Source organism: Rattus norvegicus, chromosome 17 (genome assembly GCF_036323735.1).
Source record: "Rattus norvegicus strain BN/NHsdMcwi chromosome 17, GRCr8, whole genome shotgun sequence".
Classification (NCBI taxonomy): Eukaryota; Metazoa; Chordata; class Mammalia; order Rodentia; family Muridae; genus Rattus; species Rattus norvegicus.
The window spans coordinates 51,918,233-51,941,609 of NC_086035.1; the positions used below are offsets into that span (position 1 = coordinate 51,918,233).

Consider the following 23,377-nt stretch of genomic DNA (forward strand, 5'->3'; position numbering starts at 1 on the left):
GAGGATCCCAACACATGTACAGCAGAGGACTGCCTATCTGGCCTCAGTGAGAGAAGATGCACAACCCTCAAGAGACCTGAGGCCCCAGGGGTTGGGGAGGCCTGGTGGAAGTGGAGGGAGGGGTGGGGGAATAGAGGGTAAGGGGGGAGGAGGAATGGGATGTGGAATAGTCAGAGGGCAGACCAGGAGGGGGTTAATGACTAGACTGTAAAAAATAAAAGTAATAAAGAACTAAGACTGGGTTTCAAACTCTGAGTAAGGTGATAGGAGAGCAAAGTCAAAGCAATGGAGGAAGGCAGAGCTCTTAAGAGAAGAGTATCATTGTTGTTTTTCCTATGGGTTGCAAATCCCTTCAGCTCCTTCAGTTCTTTAACTTCTATATTGGGGACCCCACACTCAGTCCAGTGGTTGGCTGTGAGCATCTGCCTCTGTATTTGTCAGGCTCTGGAAGAACAACGATATCAGTCAACCAGAACGCCCAGAGCTCCGAGGGACTAAACCACCAACCAAAGAATACATATGGAGGGTCCTCTGGCTCCAGCCGCATTTGTAGTAGAGGATGGTCTTGTCAGACACCAATGGGAGGAAAGGCCTTTGGTCCTAGAAAGGCTTGATGCCCCAGTGTAGAGGAATTCCAGGTCATGGAGTGGGTGTATGGGAGAGCACCCTCATAGAAGTAGGGTGAGGAAGGATGGGGTAAAGGGGTAACTGCAAAGGGGATAACATTTGAAATGTAAATAAATAAAATATCCAGTAAAAAAAAGTTAAAAAAAACAGTAAAAAATAAATAAATAAAAGACTGTTAGTTCTTAGAGGCACAGAGCAGAAACCAGCAAGCTTAGAACATGATGTGTAGTTCTGGCTGGCTGGGAACTCACTATATAGATAGACCAAGCTGATCCCGAACTCACAGCAATCCACCTCCCTTTGCCTCCTGAGTGATAGAACTAAATGTATGAGGCACCACACCTAGCTATTACTGAAGACTTTTCTTGTAATCTTTATGGCATTCACTAGGCCTGGAACCAAGACACTGGCACATGGCAAATGCACAACCATTTTAAGTTAATGCTAGAAAGGAAGAAGGTGTCTGCTGACGTACAGTGAGCATATCAATTCCTGATGACCAATCGGTTTTGACTTATGGTTCCAGAGGGATAAGAGTCCATCATGATATGGTAGAAATATGGCAGGGAGCAGCAAGCACAACAGTGGGAGCGGGAAGCTGCTAGATCACAGTTATTTTTCCCCAAAAGTCATAATTCATGTCCTTGGAGTGTTTGTATGAGTGATCACATTGGCTCGCCATTCAGATCCTCGATGGGAGCTATTATTAATTAGCATCATTTGATTGGTCCTGGCAAGGAAGAAGCAACTATGGCTGAAGAGCATTACCCCATTTGACTCCCTCATGGTGAAGGTGCTGATACTTTGAATGAGAGAAGCCCAGGCCCAGTGATATACTTCCTCCAGCTAGGCTAGACCTCCCAGTAACCTCTCCAAATGGCACCAAGTGGAGGCCAAGTGTTCAAGTGCCTGAACCTGTGAAGGAAATTTCTCTTTCAAACCACCACTCAGTTCAGTGGTTCTAATCAAAATTCGTGTGTGTTTGTTTCTTAACTCACCCTAATTTTTCTGAACTATTGGCTGTGGTGCACTGGTATAGAACTTTATAGATTCAGTGTGATCTCAATTAAACTCCTGCAATATTCCTAAAGTTCAAATAGAACTACAAAAACTCTCAGTAACCAAAGCAGGAAGGACCCATCCCAAATAAGGGCTACACCTTGTAGTGGCAGCCCATATAAGAAAGACACAGAAGAAGGAAACTGCTTTTTTGCCCACTTGTGGTCACTTAGTGGCAAATTTATATATTCTGTGGCTGAAGCATTCTTTCGCTTCAGGATTGCAGTGAAGACTGAAGACCAGTAGCTTCTAGAGAATCCTGCAGGCCTGCAGTGCCTGGTTGGACTGAGAAATATCGGAGGTACATATTTTTACTATAATTTCCTGTAGAGAATCCTGTAGAGAGCAATTATCATTCCAGACTTCAAAACATATTACAGAGCCATAGTAATAAAAACATTAATGTACTAGCACATCCACAAGCATGTAAACCAATGGGACAAAATAGAAGACAAAACCATGAGTATACATGATTACAGTCATCTGATATTTGACAAAGATGCCAAATCATACACTGCAGAAAAGACAGCTGTAAAGAAAAGTGATGTTATGATTAGACATCATAAAATAGGTAAAATTATACCACGTGAGGTAACTCAGGCATAGAAAAACAAATAGCATAGACTCTGCTCATATGGATCCTTGCTTCAAAGTCTTGAATTCTATGTTCAACCTAGAGTTCTTGTACTGTCCTGAGAACTAGAAAGAGGCTATTGAGAGCATTTGAGGTAAAAGTATATAGTAGGGTATAAGTAACTTAAAGGCAGAAAAAGTCACTCCAAAAGAATGAATGTTTAAATGGAGAAGGAATTTGAAACTGAGGCTGTAGGAGAAAGCTTCGACCAAATGAATGAGGAATAAAAAAGCAGTCCATTAACCTACAGTCTTATAACCAAAGTATAAATAAAAAAGTCATTGTAAAGGAAATACCTGCAAGGATGGAAAAAAGTTTCTCCTTTAATCTATAGTGCCAGCTTTAATTAAATAGTGCCAGCTGTGGGGAAACTTTATGAATTGCCAGTCACAGAGCCCTAAAGGACCATATAACAACAAGAATTCTTGCCATTGTTCTTGCTTGCTGTCAACTTGACACAAACTCACAAACTTCAGGGAAGAGGAAACCCCAATTGAAAATTTCCTCCATCAGATTGGCCTGCAAACATGTCTTTGTGGCATTCTATTAATTACTAAGTGATGCTGAAGAACCCAGCCTACTGTGGATGGCGCCATTCCTAAGCAGGTGGGCCTGCAAAAGCTAGCTTAGTGAGGCAAGGGCATCAGTGAACATGAGCGATGTTCCTTTGTGGTCTCTACTTCAGTTTCTTCCTCTAGAGTCTTGCCTTGAGTTCCTGCCTTGGTTCCCTTGATGATGGACTGTAATATAAACACACATGCACACACACAAACAAAACAAAACAAAACAAAAACAAAAATAAAACAAACAAAAAACCCAAAAACAAAAACAAAAAACAAAACAATTTTTCTCCCTCAAGTTGTTTTTGGTCTGTGTTTGTCACAGCATCAGAAACCAGACTAGGACTGGACCAGACCAGAACTAAATGATAAAACCTTGCTAAAGACCCCATTTATCTTGGTTGCAAGATTTAGAGAATCAAGCTGGAGTTGTACTAGAAGTTTCTTCCTTGCCGTGGTCTTACTCAGCTGTGCACCCAACATAGAACCTGCTGGGCAAGATGTGCAAACTTGGGTAATAGTTGCATGCTTGTGACAGTGGTAATCAACTGCTCTCTGGCTGGATTTGAGGCCAACCAGAGAATGAGATTCCATAGCTGGTACTTTAAACTCACTCAAAGGCCAATAGTAGGAAACTTCACCAAGGCAGGAGACATGATTCTACTTTCTAAATATCTGTGTTTATACCCACAGTGTTGCTTTTTTTTCCTTTTTCTTGCTGTACTTGAACACCATATCCAAGGCAACTTTGAGAAGAAATTGCTTGGTTTTACATTCCAGAAAGTTAAGAGTCTTTCATGGTAGGGAAGGCTGGCGACAAGCAACAGGCATGGCAGCTGCAGCAGGAGGAGGCTGAGCCCTCACATCCTTCTCTGTAAGCACAAAACGGAAAGAGCAAACAAGTAGTCTCTCAAAGCCTGTCCCAGTGGTGTACTTCCTCCAGCAAGGCCACACCTCCTAAGCCTCCCCCTGCCATCAGTTAGGGACCAAGTATTCAAATACATGAGCCTGTAGGGGTCAGAACATTTTCATTCAAACCACAATACCCATCACTTCTCAGAGAAACCTCTTTTTGCAGCAAATGGTAAATACAGAGACTCATGGCTGCTCACAATACTGAGGCTAAGTGAAGGTTGAGTGTCCAACATTTATAGCATCCTCTTCAAGTTTCAGGGAACACTGTAGAAAAGATGGTGGAAAAAAATGTAATCGCCAGAATAGAGGGAGAAGAGTTACAAAGTCCCCTACACTCTGGATGTTTGCACTGGATCTGCACAAGACAGGACTCGTTAGGAGCCAGGCGAGAATGGAAGATGGACTCAGGGAGCCCTACTTCTCACTGATGAAGAGCTTCCTATAGATAAATTCTGGGAAAGGGCAAGTACCTTCAGTTGTGTAGCACTAATGGCCCCATCAGGCTCTGGTTAGTCACCCGGAGAGCTCTGGTTAAACTAAATGAGTTCGACACAACAATAACACCATGAAACTGGGGAAGGAATAGATAAGAAGGAACAGAGAGGGGTAGAAGAGAGCTAAGAAAAGACAGGGACAGATAAACCAGAATGCAGTATATGTAATGTATAAAATTGTCAGAAAACTAACCTAATAAAAATAAAAATCAATGTGTTTCTAAATACTAGCAAAGGGTTGAAAATAAAATATTAAAACTAGCCTAGCAGTGGCGGCTCTTAACCTTTAATCCCAGAGCTCTGGAGGTAGAGGCAGGTGCATCTTTATGAGCTTGAGGCCAGCCTGGCCACAGAGTGAGTTTCAGGACAGCCAAGGGTACACAAAGAAACCCTGTCTCAAAACAAAACAAAACAAAACAAAACAAAACAAAATGAGTCATTCTTATACAGCTTTCAAAAATTCATTAAAGATGTAGTCTACACCTGCATCTGAAGTTCAATGCTATAAAAACTATCAGGGAGAACACAGGAGAGTCCTCGATAAATTCAATGATAGGGCTTTTTTAATTTTTAAAAATTTTCTTCTAGGTTTATTTATTTGTATGAATTTTGCCTGCATGTATGTACCGTGTGTGTGTGTGTGTGTGTGTGTGTGTGTGTGTGTGTGTGTGTGTGTGTGTTACCTACAGAGGCCAGAAGATGGCATTAGGTCCCCTGAAATTGCAGTTATAGATGGTTGTGTTTGGTTGGGGCCTCCAGCTTGCCTCCTACCCCCAATCCCCACATGCTCCTGTAAACTCCATTCCTTCCTCTCTCTCCAACTCCACTCGCTCAGGAAAGAAAAAAAGGTGTCAAAAACTCAGTTTTGGGTTGGGGATTTAGCTCAGTGATAGAGCGCTTGCCTAGGAAGCACAAGGCCCTGGGTTCAGTCCCCAGCTCCGAAAAAAAAGAAAAAAAAACTCAGTTCCACATTCTTGACAACTGTTGCAACTCCCTCCCCTGAAACCACCAGTCACCCAAATCCCTGCCTTATGTGACCATACCTGGTGTGCACAAGCCCAGTGTATGCAGACAGGTTATTTTCCTTCACCAACAGTTCCCACCGTAGCCTATGCTGTGACTTCTCCCAGTGGTATCATCCCCTGAGCTTGCTGGACCCCCTGAGGTTGGTGAACTCACTCAGGAGCCATTCCCAAATAGACCTGCCTTTTTCTCTTTTAATTCTGTTTGAATTGGCGTATGTTGTCAGTGGAGAAGACTATTAGGTTGTAAGCCACTATGTGAGTGCTAGGAACCAAATCCCAGTCCTCTGGAAGAAACGTGCTCTTAACAGATGGGACATTTCTCCAACTCTCTGGCGATGGATTTTAAATACATCAAAACATGGTCCATGAAAGAAAAGCACTGTTGCACTTTGTGAAAATTTAAAACTTCTGTTCACAAAAGGCATTGAAAGATGAGACTGGGAAAACTATTTGTAAAACACATACCTGATAAAGATTTTAAATCCAAGATATACAAAACCTTAAAACCCAATGACGAAAGCATACCGTCTGGCATGGTGGTGCATGCCGGTAGTCTCGGCTACGCTGATGGCTGAGACACTGCATCATTTACACCCAGAAGTTCAAGACTAGCCTGAGCGACACAATGTGAACCCAAGCCAAAAGGATCCAGCTTGGAGCTAACTGCCAAGCCTGAGAGCTGAGTTAAGTCTCTGGAGCCCACACAGCAGAAGAAAAGAACGAACTCCCAAAAGCTGCCCACCTACCTCCACACGTGTGTGTCCCACTGCAAAGAAACAAGGGAGAAAAAAAGGATTCAGCTTTCAAAATGGCAACCTGTTTAAAAGCTGCATGGAAGCAAAGATCTGAAAACATTTTTTAAACACCAAAGAGAATACATAGGTGACAAGCTAATGAAAGGATGCTGTGGACATTTATCATGAGGGAACCTTAAATGGAAATAGTAAGACACTACTCCACATTGACTCAAATTATTAACATTTAAAACCATTACCGACGATGCAGACAGGAGTCTCTCACGCTGGTTGGAGCAAATGATGGTGCAGTTTATTGGAAGGCAGTTTGGATAAATCCTTTAAGTTGCCGAAGAGCCCAGTACGTTTCATTACATGATGCAGCAATTGTGCTCCTGTGCACGCATCTGATTTGAAAATTATGTGCACACAGAAACTCACACACAAATAATTATAGCGATGATTCAGAACTGTCCCAAACTGAAAGCAAACAAGATGCCTTTTATCTAGTAAACAGATAAACAAGCTGGCCTGTTCCTAAAAGGAACTTACTCAGGGGCAAAAAAGGAAACCCATAAGGCATTGTAGCGGAGGCCCATGATCCCAGCTACAGAAAAGGGTAAGTCAGGAAGATCATAAAAAAGATACCCTGTTTCAAAGTAAGAGAAAATAAAAAGGGTTGGATATAGCTCAGTGGCAGAGTCCTTGCCCAGCATGTGTGAGGCCCAGAGTTAAATTCTCAATTACTCCTCCAATACACACATGCACGCATGCACGCACGCACGCACACACACACACGGAAAGACATTCATTATAAAATCACATGGATGAACTTTACATGCATATTGCTAAGTGAAGAAGAACCATTTGAAAAGAGTGAGTACTGTCTAATCACAATCATGGTATATTCTGTTATTTAGTTAAAAAACAAAACAAAACAGAAATTGACTGGAATTTGGAAGTGAGAACGAGTTGAATCTGAGAAAAATAAGTGTTTGGGGTTTTGTTTGTTAGTGGGTTTTTTTAATGTAGAAACTACTCTGTGATACTATCATGGAAACAGCTCAACTGTCTAGTCATGGGTCAATGGATAAACAAATCACAGCTTATTTATATCATGAGACACTACTCAGCAAACAGCAAACCCCCAATGAAACAAGAAACACATAGTGATTCTCAAAACATGATGCTCCAAATAGCTTCGACCACCACAGTTACAGCCATGGCTGCCTACAAGCTGCTGCTTACCCAGTGTGGCGAGGGTGCCTGAAAGCTGTGGAATGCTTCTTTAGTAGGGGCCAATAGGAGCAATGAAGACCTGACCGTGTGTTGTAAGATGCTGGCTATCAATTTGCTGTTTCACCTCTGTGCAACGAAGAGCAATCCTGACCTTCTAGGCAGTGCTGGATGCCATTGACCAGATGTGACTGCCAGTGGCAAGGACCTGGTGTCTCAATGAGCAGCGCTGTGGTGGTCTGACAGGACTTGACCAAGCAGAAACTGCTTCTGAGCATGGAGAAGCACAGGTAAAGGTCTGGTTGGTTTGTTTGTTTGTTTGTTTGTTTGTTTTTTGTGATATCCCCCACCTCCTATGAATCCCAAGTATCCCTTTCACAGCATGAGGAAGCATTGAGGACACTATCGCCAGAGCATGGTCCTTCTGGAATGAAGAAATTGATCAAAGAAGTAGAAACGATCCCTGATTATGGCCCATGGCAACAATTTCTTTGTCATCACCATACATATAGAGAGTTTCTCTATGAAGACCCTCTAAAGCTGCCAAGTGGTGTTACTCCTGTGTATGGACTGGACAAGAATTTCAAGCCCATCAAGCCCATTAGCTCCTGGGAATAAAAATATTGCATAAAGCCACGGATGCTATGATCCAAGGCAAAGCCAAAAATAAAATGAAAGTAACAAAGCAGGATTCTACTTCAAGGAACAGCTCTTTCTTCCTAGTTATGCTTCCTGTGCTTCTCCCTAGCACCTGTCACATGGACAGAACTTGTGGTGACTTAAGCAATAGCTGCTCACAGGGGCATCCCGTTACCATTTTCTCCTTGTGGCATATAGTTTCTACTACCCATTTTTAAGGTCCGTGTTCCCAGCTAGACACCCTCATGCACCTGCCCAGGAGCCACTCTAGATTCTTGGATGAAACACACACACACACACACACACACACACACACACACACACACACACACACACTAGCTTATTGTTAATATGCTTTTAGCTCAGTGGTTGGGCTCTTCTAAGCCTTCCTCAGCTAGCATGTCCTTCCTTTCACTCCCAGCTCAACACCTTTAAATCTACCCTCAGCTTAGCTGTGTTTCTAATCTTCCACCTGCTACCCCAGGCCCAATCATGGAAACATCCAATGGCCACTTCCCTCAAGATTCGCACATGGCTGGTGACTTTCTTTCCCTATGAAGCATGGCAAATCCTCTTTCCTCCCGTTACATCTGCTAGACAGCCTGCAGGAACCTGGAATTTCTGCTTCTTCAACCCAGCCATTAGCCACTAGTATCTTTATTGGTCGATCAAGAACCACTGGAGAATAGGACCTTCAGCATCCATCCCTGATCGGAGCATCAGAAACACCCTCTACATCTCTCCAGAGTTTTGTCTCCTGTACCCAACCCTTTTATAAAATCCAGCTAGAATCAACCTCTGGGGTGCAATTTCTTAGCTCAAGTCCTCTTACCCAGGAGTGGAGAAATGATACTTCGCAGTTTTTCCTAGTCAGCACTAGGAAACTAAACCCTCACTTCTGAGCAGTCAAGGATGGAACCCTGCCAAGAAATAATCAATGTGGGTGTCTTATTTTGGGTCTTATTGCTGTGAAGAGACATCATGACCATAACAAGTTTTATAAAGGAAAACATTTCATTCGGGCTGGCTTACAGAAGGGGCTGGAGTTTCTCGAACCCATCTCAGGGGTTCAGTCCATTATCAAAATGGTGGGAAACATGGTGGCATGCAGGGAAACATGGTGCTGGACAGGTACCTGAGAGTTCTACATCTGGATCCACAGGCAGCAGGTGACTGTCAGCCACTGAACCTGGCACAGAACTTTGACTTTCTGAGACCTCAAAGAACTTGCCCTAGTAACATACTTCCTCCAATAAAGCCATAACTAGTCCAACAATATCACACTTCCTAATCGTGATACTCCATATGAACTTATGGGGGCCCTTTTTATTCAAACAGTCACAGAGGGTACCCAGAGTCCATTTTGTCTCCAGAACTTGTCCTGTGCTTGGGTGCTCAGGGTCATTGGGACTGTAGTCATTCTCATTCCAGGCGAAGATGACTATAACCTCATGGTAATTAAAAAATATTTCCTTTCTGTCCCCAGAGCTGCTGAAGGTGGGGCCAATTCTGAATTAAATTCACATGTTACACTTACTTCTGAATACATATGTAACATGTAATATATAATATATTTATAATATAATATAACATAATACATATATCTGTATATATATCTGTATATATATCTGAATATGTATACATATATGTGTTTATATATACAAGTATATATATACACACACATATGTCCTTCTGAGATTTCTTGTTGCAGTTGTAATATAGTCTGATGTGTAGTCAACAGAAAATAAGCCACTATTTTATCATATCAAAATTAGATAAACCCTTTGACCTCAGAAGGGGCTGGAGTTTCTTAAACCCATCTCTAGAAATGGGTAGTTAAAATACATTATATATGCATATGAAGTTTTCAAAGAATAAAGAAATAAAGACTCTTCCTCTGCCTGTGTTACAGCAGTCAAAAGCCCCTTGATCATTGTGGAAAGTTGTCTTCAATGTCAGTGAGGAACAGTCTCCAAAAGACATTAGCAGGGTCCTGTAGCAAAGGTGGCTATGTCTCTTCTGGTAGTCTGAATATTCATGGACCGTGAGAAGTGGTACTGTTAGGAGGTGTGGTCCTTATTGAAACAGGTATGGCCTTGTTGGAGGAAGTGTGGGTGAAGTGGAAACTTAAGGGCTCTTTGGAGAGTCGTTTGGATGGTGTTTTGCTGGGGCAAACACATGAAGGAGTGTTTTGTTAAAGTGCACACAGGTATGAAAGTCTAAGGCAGACTCATGAAGGAACTGAAGCAGACACAGGAGACATGTTCTGCTACAGCAAGCTTGTGAAAGGACACATGATGAAGGATTCTCTGCTAACAATACCCACATTGATCCTCCTTACTTTGCTTAGTTGAGCTACATTTGTTGGATGCCCTGGAGAGAAACACACCAAAACACTTCTAGTGGTGTGCCGCAGCTTGCTGTTGCTTCCAAGGACTCAGGCTGATTGGATGCATGAGCCGGGGCAAGAGCCAGGCTGAGGCAAGAGCTGTGCTGAGGCAAGGTCCATGAAGGACATATGATGTTTGGAGGGTATAAATAGGACTCTATAGAGTGATGGGGACAGAGCTTGGCCTGCTGCTACAGCTAGTTGTATAATGCGTGTGGGTCTCAGGTCTTTGCTGATCTTCACTTTTCTGAGAGAGGCACAGCTGACAACTTCTGGTGTTCATGCCAGTCCCTCCTGCTGACTTGAGCAGAGGCTGAGGCCTGGCTGTCTCTGCTAGGTCATGTCACTGCTGTTGCTAGCCCAACTCTACCGAACTGGACTCCTGGTGTATCCATGAGGGGTTTGCGAGTGGATCCAGCTGCTGCTGCCTGCTGACCTGGGACCTGAACTGCTGATTTCCAGACAACACAGACAGAGGTGTTCCAAAGGACATTTCTAAACAGGTTCACTTCCATCGTATCCTTTCTGGGCCACTACCTGGTGGGTGCTGGGTTACAAGGAAGGTTAAAGCATTTAAAAAACCATCATTAAACTAGGACTTGAAAAAAATTAAAGTTACAGTGTCACTGTGTAGGCTGGTTCTGCGTCTCTTCTAGTGTTAAAGCTCTGCCCAGTATGGAAGAGAGCCTCCTCCTGGCTGCCTGCAGATCAAGATGTAGAACTCTTGGCTCCTCCAGCACCAAGTCTGCCATGCCTCCTGCCATGATGATAATGGACTGAAACGCCGAAACTGTAAGCCAATACAATTAAATGTTGTCCTTTATAAGAGTTACCTTGGTCATGGTCTTCATAGCAATAAAACCCTAACTAAGGCATCTGTGTAGGTCAGTGATTCCCAACCTGTGAGCTTGTGGGCTGTGATCCTTTTTAGGGTCACATATCAGACATCCTGCATATCAGATATTTACATTACAATTATAACAGTAGCAAAATTACATTTATGACATAACAATAAAATAATTTTATGGTTGGGGTTACCTGAACACAAGACACTGTTTAAAGGATAACAACAACATTAGAAAGGTTGAGAACCTTTTTTCTAGTCTGTTTCTGCTAAAATCTTTTAGCGTCTTGGCTCTCTGGAGCCAATTTAGCTTCTGCACATGTGCCCAAGGAAGGCAGAGTGAATTAGATCCCCCAGAACTGGAGTTACAGGTAATTGTGAGGTGACTGATATGGGTGGTGGAAAATGAACCCAAGTCCTATACAAGAGCAGTACAAGCTCTTAACCACTGAACTGCATCTCCAGCCCCAGTTCATTTTAACTTTCTCTGTGTGTCTGTTTTGTTTACATGTATTGTGTGTACCATGTGTGTGCCTGATGCCCACAAAGGCCAAAAAGGGTTATCAGATTCCCAGGAATTCTAATTACAGATGGTTGTGGAATGCCAGAGGGTGCCCAGCTCCTGTGAAATAATAGCAAGTGCTTTTAGTCACTGAGCCATCTCTCCAGCCACCTTTAGAGTAAATTTAAACAGGAATGTTAACACAACGTAATCAGGAATTTAAGATTTCTCATAAATGTTTAGTTTCTGCTAATTCATCATGACCTTTTAGGTTTTAAATAAACCATAAATACTAGAACTAAGATTTTTCTATAGAATAACTTTTTTGTTTGTTTTTTAAGACAGTGTTTCTCTGTGTAGCTCTGGTTGTCCTAGATCTCACTCTGCAGAGCACACTGGTCTTGAACTCAGACAGCTACCTGCCTCTGCCTCCCAAGTACTGGAATTAAAGTGTATGCTACCACGATCAGGTATTGAATACATTTTTGCTGAAAGTAATTTTTCCCTGCCCATGACTTCCTTTCAGGTGTCCTGGTAATTCCCCTCCCTTGCTCCCACATAAGTACCCAGACATAAAAAGTTAAGACTCTAGGGAGATTGTTCGGTCTTAAGCACCCACACTGCTCTTCTAGAGAACACGTTTAGTTCCTAGCACCAATCTCAGAGAGCTTCAAACAGTCTGTAACTCTAGCTCTAGGTAATCCAATACCCCTCTCTTACCTTTGAGGGCAGGGCACACATATCATACACATACAGAAAGGCCACCTGCTCACCTGGGTTCAAAGTCCTCCCTGTTCTCTTCTGGAACAAGGTACCTTTAGCCTTCTTACCGGGGCCGCTATGCTCTCCATAGTTGTAGTCAGTTTCAGAAACATTCCACAGTTCAGTTTTCCTTTACTGCCTGCTTAAATCCTGAGAATTTATGTACGTTTCTCTGCAGGATCCAAGACTATTTCTGTCTCCCAGTCTATTGGAAAGAACCATGTACCTTGGCATTCATCTTTGTACAAATCAGGACTCCTAGTGCAATATACCACTCTGCCCCAGACTGAGAGAGCATTGTGTACATTTCCTTATCTGCAGCCCTAGATTCACCCACACCAAAGACACGGGGACAATGGGGCTTATTAATTCTATTTTTAATTAAGAAAAATTATTCTTGAACTCAAGATCCAAACAGTTGTACTACTTAGAAACTTTCAGTAATGATTAAATTCACTTATGAGAGTTGTACATCAAAACTACTAGTAGCTTTTTTTGCTGACCACTACTGGAGATGTCTCCTATGCCATGTTAAAGAAAGAATGGTGCTTTTATCTCAACAAATCTAGAAAAGCATATCAGAACCTACAAAGTAGCACCAAACATACCAACAATTTTCAGGAACAAGGAACAACTGCCATCCACTATTATTATTCAGTGTAGTTCTGGAATTCTCAGCTAGAGCAAGAAGAAACAAGAAATGAAAGGGATACATGTAGGAAACAAAGAAGTTGACGTATCTATAACTGCAGATGAAATGATTCTATACATAAGGGACCCTAATGAGTCTATCAGAAAACTCTTAGAATCAATCGACATTTTCAGCAAAGTGGCAGGACACAACACAGACATACAGAAATCAGTAGGCTCCCTATGTACCAATGACCAGCATACTGAGAGATAGTCTCCCTACAAAACAAACAAACTTGGAATAAACCAATCCAAGGATGTGAAATACCTCTATCATGAAAACTGAAGGTAGAAATTGAAGAAGAGACTAGAAGATGAAACGATGTCCCATGCTCCTGTATTGGCAGAATTAATAAGAGTAAAAATGGCCATCTTATCGAAAGCTATTTACATATATGATGCAATCCCACCTAAATACTAATTCAATTATTCACCAGAAATATGGAAAAAAATCTTAGGATTCATATGGCATCCCAAAGACCTTGGCTATTGGGAGAGCCAAGGCAATTCCAAGTCAAAGGAACAGTGCCTGGGGCAGCACCACTGTTGCTTTCAAATTATATGATAGAGCAGTGGTAATAAAAACATCATGGTATCAGCACAAAACAGACATGTAAGTCAATTAAATAGAGCAGAGAATCCAGATAGAAAGAACACGCAACTACACCACATAATGTTTGAAAAGATGCCATACACAGACGGAAGAGACGACAATGGTCTCAACAAAAGGTACAATGAGAGCTGGGTATCTGCGTGCAGAAGAGTGAAAACTAGATCCTTATCTTTTGCCCTGCACAAAACTAAGTTCCAAATGGACCAGGAACCAGGACCAGGAACCTGAATATGAGGTCGCCATTATAAACTATTAGCAGAAAAAGCAGGAAGTATGTTTTAAGATATAGACACGGACAAAGGCTAGAGAGATGGTGCAGTGGTTAAGAGCACTGGCTGCCCTTCCAGAGGACCCAAGTTTGATTCCCAGCACCCACACAGCAGCTAACAACTATCTGCTACTCCAACTGCAGAGCATGCGACACCCTCTGCTGGCTCCTGCAGCCAATGCATGGATGTGGTGCACAGGCTTACATGCAAAACGCCTCCACATATAACATTAAAATAAATAAATCTTAAAAAACATACAGCTATAAGTAAAGACGTTCGGAATAGACTTCTAGTCACTAGGAAAATAAAGCCAACAATCAATAAAGGGGACCTTATGAAATTGTCAGATGCAGAAAGAGACAGCCTACAGAATGGGAGAAAAATCTTTTGTAGTTATACATCTGACAAGGAGTTAGTATCTAGAATCTGCAAAGAACTCAAGAAACTTAATATCACAAAAAAAACCAACCAAACAAACAAAAAACAAAACAAAACAAAATCCAATCCAACCCCAAGCTAGGGAACTCAACAGAAGTTCTTAGAGGATGAATGACAGTGACTAATAAGCATTTTTAGAAGTGTTCAACATTCAGGGAAATGCAAATGAAAACCAGTTTGAAATTCTATTTCAGCCTAGACAAACTGGTTATCAACAGAAAAAGAAAATGAAAACAAATGTCGGTAAGGATGTGAGGAAAGAGGGACTCTAGTGTGAGAGTGAACTGAAACAGTCACTGTGAAAACCATCATGGAAGTCACTCGAAAAATCTAACCTCAGAACCAAGATGAAAGCCAGCTATTCCATTACTGAGCATATAACCAAATGGCTTCATAGCCTACTACAGAGACACGTGCACATCCATCTGCATTGCTGCTCTATTCACAATAGCTAGGAAATGAGGCAAGCCTAGTGTCCATCAGGTGATGAATTAATAAACAAAATACGATATACAGACATATAGACACATATGTACGTACACAGATATTATATACCTTTTAAGAACAATGTTTTATAGTAAACAATGGCTTGAATATGGCTTGCCTTTGAAGAATTGTGTGTTAAAGTGTGCTTCCCAGTGTGACAATGCCAAGTGCAGGTAGAACTTTTAAAACACGAGGCCTAGAGGGAGATCAATAGGAACACTGCTTTTGGAAGCAGCTAAGGCGGTTCCTCGGAAGCACTAGGCAATACTTCTAAGATTATCATAGAAAAGCAAGATTGGGTCCTTGCTCACCTTCCCGCTTCTGGTCCAACCGTTTGATTTCTTTTTTGTTGCTTTTTACTTCTTTTTTTAAGTCATTTTATTTTTATTATTACTTTTTTATTCACCATGTGATTTCTTCATGCAAATATTTCAGTCAGGGTGTCACACAGTGGAATTTTAAAAACATTTTAATATTAACACGAACATACAATGTGTTTGGATGAAATCTACCCCTCATCCCCTTCCCTCCAATTCCTACCCTACTCCCCACCACTCTCCTTGCCTGCCTTCTTGTTTAATACATGCCACATCTCTTTAGTGCTGCAAAGAAAAATAACATTATGAAAATTACAGGTGAATTGATGGAACTAGAAAGTACACTAAGCGAGATAATCCAGGCCGGAAAGGCAAATATCACACATTCTTTCTCATATGTGAGTCTTAGCTACAAACTTTTAGTTTTGCATGTTTAGTTTGGAGTGTCTGTGAAGGTCAGGAAGCCAGAAACAACCTATATGGGTATAGGAGAGCAGGGGTGGAGAAGAGGCCTGAGTAGTGATAGAACACATTAATATTAATGTGGATGGAGAAAATTCTGGTGGTTAAAGGTTTGAGCAATGTGTTGGATAGTCTTATGCTAATTTGACAGAAGCTTAAGTCACCTGAAAGGAGGGATCCTCAATTTAAAAAAAACGCTTCCATACAGTATGCAGATAGGACTGTAGGGCATTTTCTCAATGAGCAAATGGTGGGGAGGCCCAGGCTACCCTGGATTGGGGGTTCTACAGGAAGGCAGGCTGAAGTAAGTAGGCCATGAGAGCAAACCAGTAAGCAGTGCCCCTCCATGGCCTCTGCATCAACTTCTGCCTCCAGGTTCCTGCCCTGTTTTGAGTTCTTGACCTTCCTTCAGTGATGAACTATGATGTGGAAGTGCATTTCCTCCCCAACATGCTTCGGTCATGGTGTTTTATCACAGTAATAGTAACCCTAACTTAAGAAAAGCATGAAGATGGAGAATCTAGGAAAGAAAATTGTTTGGGAGTAGCTGATGCAAAACTAAGGTTGTATGAAAAAACAACCCACTGAGTGCAAACTTTAACAAGTAATCCTTAAAAAGGAGTTTTAATGGAGGTGTCTTGCATGGATGGACAATGATTCTTCCAGAAGACATGGATTATTAAATGAAAATCTCAGTATAAGTTATAGTACACTTACCCAGCATTTAGTCGTTGAAAGTTTGAAGAGGCTGGGAATGGTGGTTGTGCTGGCTAATTTTATGTCAACTTGACAAAAACTAGAGTCGTCTGAAAGGAGGGAACCTTGGTTGAGATAATGTCTCCATAAGATCCCCTGTAAAGCATTTTTTTTCTTTTTTCTTTCTTTCTTTCTTTTTTTTTTTTTTTTTTTATTAACTTGAGTATTTCTTATTTAGATTTCGAATGTTGTTCCCTTTCCGGGTTTCCAGGCCAACATCCCCCTAGCCCCTCCCCCTCCCCTTCTTTATGGGTGTTCCCCTCCCCATCCTCCCCCCATTACCGCCCTCCCCCCAACAATCACGTTCATTGGGGGTTCAGTCTTGGCAGGGCCAAGGGCTTCCCCTTTCACTGGTGATCTTACCAGGCTATTCATTGCTACCTATGAGGTTAGACTCCAGGGTCAGTCCATGTATAGTGTAAAGCATTTTCTTAATCAGTGGTCAATGGGGGAGGGCCTAGTTTATTGTGAGTGAGGTCATTCCTGGACTGGTGGTCCTGGGATCTATAAGAAAGCATGCTGAACAAATCATGATGAGCAAGCCAGAAAGCAGCACCCACTCTGTGACCTCCTAATCAGCTCTTACCTCTAGGTTCCTGCCCTGCTTAAATTCTTGCCCCCATTGATTTTGATGAACTGTTATACGAGATTAAACCTTTTCAACCCCAAGTTGCTTTTGATAATGGTGTTTTGTTAGAATTCCCATTGACCACTTTGGGCTTCTGATGGAGTTCACTGTGTTCCCAGGAGAATGTGGAATATACTCAATATATAAAGATAAATATGATATATAAAGAATGTATATATAAAGGGGATTTATTAGAATGGCTTATAGTCTGTGTGGTTTAGCTAGTCCAACAATGTCAGTCTACTAAGAGAAGGCCCAGGAATCCAATAGTTGTTCAGTGAGACTGGATGAAGAATCCTGAAGACGAAGGCTATAATGCCAGTGAAGAATTAATTCTTTAAGTTTTGTTCCTCTACAGAACACCAATATGAATGGCAAGAGTGTTCAGAAAAGGGTAACTGTTTAAGATTCCTTTCTGTTGTTGTGACCATGACCAAAGCAATTCATGGGGAAGAGTTTATTTCAGCTTTCAAGTTTTAGTCCATCACTGAAGAAAGTTGGGATGGGAACTCAAACAGGAATCTGAAGCAAAAACCATGTTAGGACACTGCTTCCTCGTTTACTTAAAGGCTCATACTTAGCTTTTCTTTCTTTCTTTCCTTCTTTCTTTCTTTCTTTCTTTCTTTCTTTCTTTCTTTCTTTCTTTCTTTCTTTCTTTCTAAGATTTATTTATTTTATTTATATGAGTATACTGTAGCTGTCAGACACACCAGAAGAGGGCATTGGATCCCATTACGGATTGTTGTGTGCCACCATGTGGCTGCTGGGAACTGAACTCAGGACCTTAGAAGAAAGTCAGTGCTCTTAACCACTGAGCCATCTCTCTCGTCCCAGCTAGCTTTCTTTTATAGTCCAGGACCACCTACCCTGGGATAGTGCCACACAGAGTAAGCTGCCTCCTGCCTTAGTCACTAATCAAGATAATACCCCTCCCTATCACAGGCCAACTTTTTACCATGGCAATTCCTCAACTCCTGCTTCCATTAACTCCAGGGCTCTGTGTCACCTTGATAATTAAGAATAACCAGTACAATAACCAACTTCTTTCTGATTGGATTCGAGGTTTTCTCCAAGAGGAAACTCATACCAGTTATTGTACCACTCTCTGTTCAAAACAAAACCAAATTACCATAGCTAGGGAGTTCATAGAGCCTAGGGTTGAACCTAATACAGTTGCTCTGCTAAAGGACCATGTTGTCAAACTATTATTTAAACATATATGCTTATAGCCACAGATTAGTACTGCTCTCACCAATGATCAACGCTTAATGAGCAGACTCATAACTGGATAAAGCTGAGAAGAAGCACTAAATGAAATCTCCACCCTCACTCCATCTAAGGCTCAGGGAACATGGAAGGGGGAGGGGGAAAGAAGTAAGAACTATAGGAAGGGGAGGAATACTGTGAAATGCTGTCTTCTGGACATGACGTGGTGGTTGTACTCATGAACTGGAAGCAGCTATGGCTACATGTACAAGACTTACACATGATCAAGCTAGTCAACATTTCAGTATGAACAGGGGAGGAAATTCCAAGGCTCCTCCCTGCCCACAAGCTGAGGAGCTACTCCAATTGAATGTTCATTAGGGTTTTCGAGTCTTGGTAGGTTTCCACGCTCCAGTGGATGATCCCATGTCCTTGCAAGTTTGGGCAGCACTAATTGAAATTGATTTTACAAAGAGAGGACAAGGGTGGGAGGGGCTTTTGTTGGGGAGAGAATGGGGAGGATGGAAGGGGAAATAGAGTGGTTTGATTCAGATACACTTTATACATGTGTAAAACTGTAAAAGAGTAAATTGAACGGATAAGAGAACAAAACATTTCAGTGCCACATCATTACTTATGTGGCAGTCAGCAACTCCATTTCTTTGAGGATTTTTGGCTGTTAAACAGGATTAATATGTTACTTTGTACTTCAGGTGATGATTAATAGCACCTCCCCCGCTCCCAGCATAGTGTTTTTGAGGCTCATCTATGTTGCATGTGACAGAAATATTTGTTTCTTTGTTGCTGAACGTTCTACTCTATGGATATGCCATACCTATTATTTGTTGATCAACTGATGGACATTTGGGCTGTTTCAGCTTTTTATTTACACTTAATTATATGATTCTGCTGTTTGTATAGTGTTGAATTGTACAGTGCTGCTCCAAGCACTAGCGTGAGCAATTTATGGACATATGTGCTGTGGGTTTGTAGCCCTAGCAGTGGAATTGCTGATACAAATGGTAACTCAAGGGCTGGTGTTCTCAGAAACTACTGAACTGTTTTCCAAAGTGGTCCTACCATTTTATCTTTCCAGTAACAATGATTAAAGATTCCAATTTCGTACAAAGAACTCAAGAAGTTAGACCGCAGGGAGACAAATAACCCTATTAAAAAATGGGGTTCAGAGCTAAACAAACAATTCACAGCTGAGGAATGCCGAATGGCTGAGAAACACCTAAAGAAATGTTCAACATCTTTAGTCATAAGGGAAATGCAAATCAAAACAACCCTGAGATTTCACCTCACACCAGTGAGAATGGCTAAAATCAAAAACTCAGGTGACAGCACATGCTGGCGAGGATGCGGAGAAAGAGGAACACTCCTCCATTGTTGGTGGTATTGCAGACTGGTACAACCATTCTGGAAATCAGTCTGGAAGTTCCTCAGAAAATTGGACATTGAACTGCCTGAGGATCCAGCTATACCTCTCTTGGGCATATACCCAAAAGATGCCCCAACATATAAAAAAGACACGTGCTCCACTTTGTTCATCGCAGCCTTATTTATAATAGCCAGAAGCTGGAAAGAACCCAGATGCCCTTCAACAGAGGAATGGATACAGAAAATGTGGTACATCTACACAATGGAATATTACTCAGCTATCAAAAACAACGGCTTTATGAAATTCGTAGGCAAATGGTTGGAAGTGGAAAATATCATCCTGAGTGAGCTAACCCAATCACAGAAAGACATACATGGTATGCACTCACTGATAAGTGGCTATTAGCCCAAATGCTTGAATTACCCTAGATGCCTAGAACAAATGAAACTCAAGACGGATGATCAAAATGTGAATGCTTCACTCCTTCTTTAAAAGGGGAACAAGAATACCCTTGGCAGGGAAGAGAGAGGCAAAGATTAAAACAGAGACTGAAGGAACACCCATTCAGAGCCTGCCCCACATGTGGCCCATACATATACAGCCACCCAATTGGACAAGATGGATGAAGCAAAGAAGTGCAGACCGACAGGAGCCGGATGTAGATCGCTCCTGAGAGACACAGCCAGAATACAGCAAATACAGAGGCAAATGCCAGCAGCAAACCACTGAACTGAGAATAGGACCCCCGTTGAAGGAATCAGAGAAAGAACTGGAAGAGCTTGAAGGGACTCGAGACCCCATATGTACAACAATGCCAAGCAACCAGAGCTTCCAGGGACTAAGCCAATACCTAAAGACTATACATGGACTGACCCTGGACTCTGACCTCATAGATAGCAATTAATATCCTAGTAAGAGCACCAGTGGAAGGGGAAGCCCTGGGTCCTGCTAAGACTGAACCCCCAGTGAACTAGACTGTTGGGGGGAGGGCGGCAATGGGGGGAGGGTTGGGAGGGGAACACCCATAAGGAAGGGGAGGGGGGAGGGGGATGTTTGCCTGGAAACCGGGAAAGGGAATAACACTCGAAATGTATATAAGAAATACTCAAGTTAATAAAAAAAAAAAAAAAGGAGTGCATGCTGACAGGAACCTGGTATAGATGTCTCCTGAGAGACACAACAAGAGCATGTCAAATACAGAGGCAAATTCTTCTAGCAAACCATTGAACTTAGAACAGAACCCCCCTTGGAGAAACTAGAGAAAGGATTGAAAGAGCTGAATGAGTTTGAAACCCCATAGGAACAACACTTCCAACCAACCAGAGCTTCCAGGGACTAAAGCACTAACCAAACTCTATACATGGACTGACCCATGGCTCTAGCTGCATATGTAGCAGAGGATGGCCCTATTGGGCTCCAATGGAAGGAGAAGGCCTTGGTCCTGCTAAGGTTGGACCCCCATTGGAGGGGAATGTAGGTGGTGTGGGAAAGGGATGTGGATGGGGAGGGGAGCACTCTTATAGAAGAAAGGGAGGGAGATGGCATAGGAGGTTTATGTTTGGGAAATTGTGAAAGGGAATAACATTCAAAATGTAAATAAAAATATCCAATAAAAGAAAAAATAAATAACCTTCCATATTGTTTTCTGATACTTAAAGCAATATAAAAATCACTGGAAACAAAAAAAATTGCCATTGTACGTCCTAGCAACACCAAAAAAAAAAAAAAAAAGATTCCAATTTCTCTACCTCCACCACAGAACTTGTTTATTGTCTGTAGGCAACAGTACTTGAAATAGTAACATTGTTAATGGCTAATAATGAGAATCTTCCCATGTACTTTTTGGCCATTGGTATTTCACTGGAGAAATATCTATTCATTCTTTAAATGTCTTTTATACTAACACTTGAGTCTCTTTTCACTTCTTAATGGAGTTCTTTCAAGCAAAGTAATATTTTTTAAGTTTTTTGAAATCCATTGTATTTATTTTGCCATGTATGCTTTTTCTTATCTGAGGAGTTTAGCTTTGTTCTATTTTAACTCAAAGTTACCAAATATTCCCATGTTTACTTCCACAGACTGTATGTCTTCAGCTCTCACATCTAAGTCTCTGGCATGTTTTTCAAAGTTTGTATAAGGTGGGAATCAAACTCTACCCCCTTGCATGTAGATGTCTAGTTGTGCCAGTACTATTTATTAAAAAGGCAAGTCTTTTCCAGTGAACTGTCTTCACACCCTTCCTGAAAATTAACTAACCAAAATGAGAGTGAATTCATTTTTAAATGTCAATCCTAATATTTCTTTGTATTTTAATGTTTTGTAAGTAAAACAAGATTCATACTGCTAGTTAAAAAATTCAATATAGATTATTTCCTGTGACTTCCATTAGTAGTATTTTATATTAATGATGTTAGCAGCTTATCATGTGCTCCATCTTCCATACTTATGAGAAATTTTAATAAAACATATGTAGATTATTGTATTGATTCTTTATTCAAATATACTCATGGATATAGTTATTTAAAATTTTCTGTAGGTGAAATCCCAAATATTCCTAAAAGTTTCTTTCCTAATAGGGCTCCTTCTTATGAAATTAAAGATCAAGAAAGTATTTACTCCACTAAAGTGTTTCAAAAGGGACATATTTCATTGTATGGATTTATCTCTATAATTGATACATAGTGCAGTGTAATTGCAAAACAGATTTTTTCTAGAATATGCATTCTGTTTCTAGCCAATAAATTTGCCAGAGTAATTACAAAAATCATTTTAGAAAAGGCACAAAACTAATTTTACTGTTGGTATCATCTCTGAAGAATTGGTAATAGCTGTTTATAGCATGATATGTGAATTATTCTGAGCCTCTATTTAAAATGAACTTGGAGAACTATTATATCATTAATATGCTATAATACATAATATAGAATATAGTAATATTGCTTATATTTAACTATAATTACTATATTATAAATTAAATGCCATATAATTAATTAATGATATCCACTCTGGGAGTAGGATGGGGATCAGGGACCACAACAGAATATTTAGCAATTTCATTTGGCTTTAACAAAATCAGGGGAAAAAAATGATGCTTACACAAATGAAGAGTTTTATGCTTTTTTGGGTTTGTCTTTGCCTTGCCCTTTTGTGTTTTTGGTACTCAAGCATCCTTAGGCTATACTTTCCTCTGTAATCATATGACAGTGGGATTTGAGTGTTACAAAGTACAGGTGAGGGGGAAGGTACAGACCACCGAACTCAGCACCTCAGCTTCCTTTCTTCTTGCTGTGATAAACATCTTGACATCCTTTCTATATACCAGGATCCCAGTCCAGTGAGTGGTCCCACGCAGGGAGGATGGGCCTTCCCACATCAGTTAACCTAATGCAATACTACGTCATATTTGCACTGAGAAATGATCATCTAGGCCTTACCCTCAATGCACTCTTATGCTTCCCTTCACCAATGGAACAAGTGCACTGTCATCAACATTACATCAGTGTTAGCAGCCGCTGTGACAACACTTCACACAATACACATTTACTATCATTACACAGAGATCCTGGCAGACCAGATTCAGGTGGAAGGTGCTGAGAAGCACGAGGCTTTGTTGCGCTACTGAAAACATACATTTATACAGAATGGCAGTGGGTCAAGTGCCTTAGCGGCTGACCATGTGTCCCCGTCTTCCACACTTGCCCCACTTTC

General features: G+C 41.3%; 1 pseudogene; it reads left to right on the plus strand.

Moving 5' to 3' along the window:
• Window positions 1-7,270: 7,270 nt before the first annotated feature.
• On the plus strand, window positions 7,271-9,437 carry Pgam1-ps5 (phosphoglycerate mutase 1, pseudogene 5; annotated as a pseudogene).
• The last annotated feature ends 13,940 nt before the right edge of the window (window positions 9,438-23,377 follow it).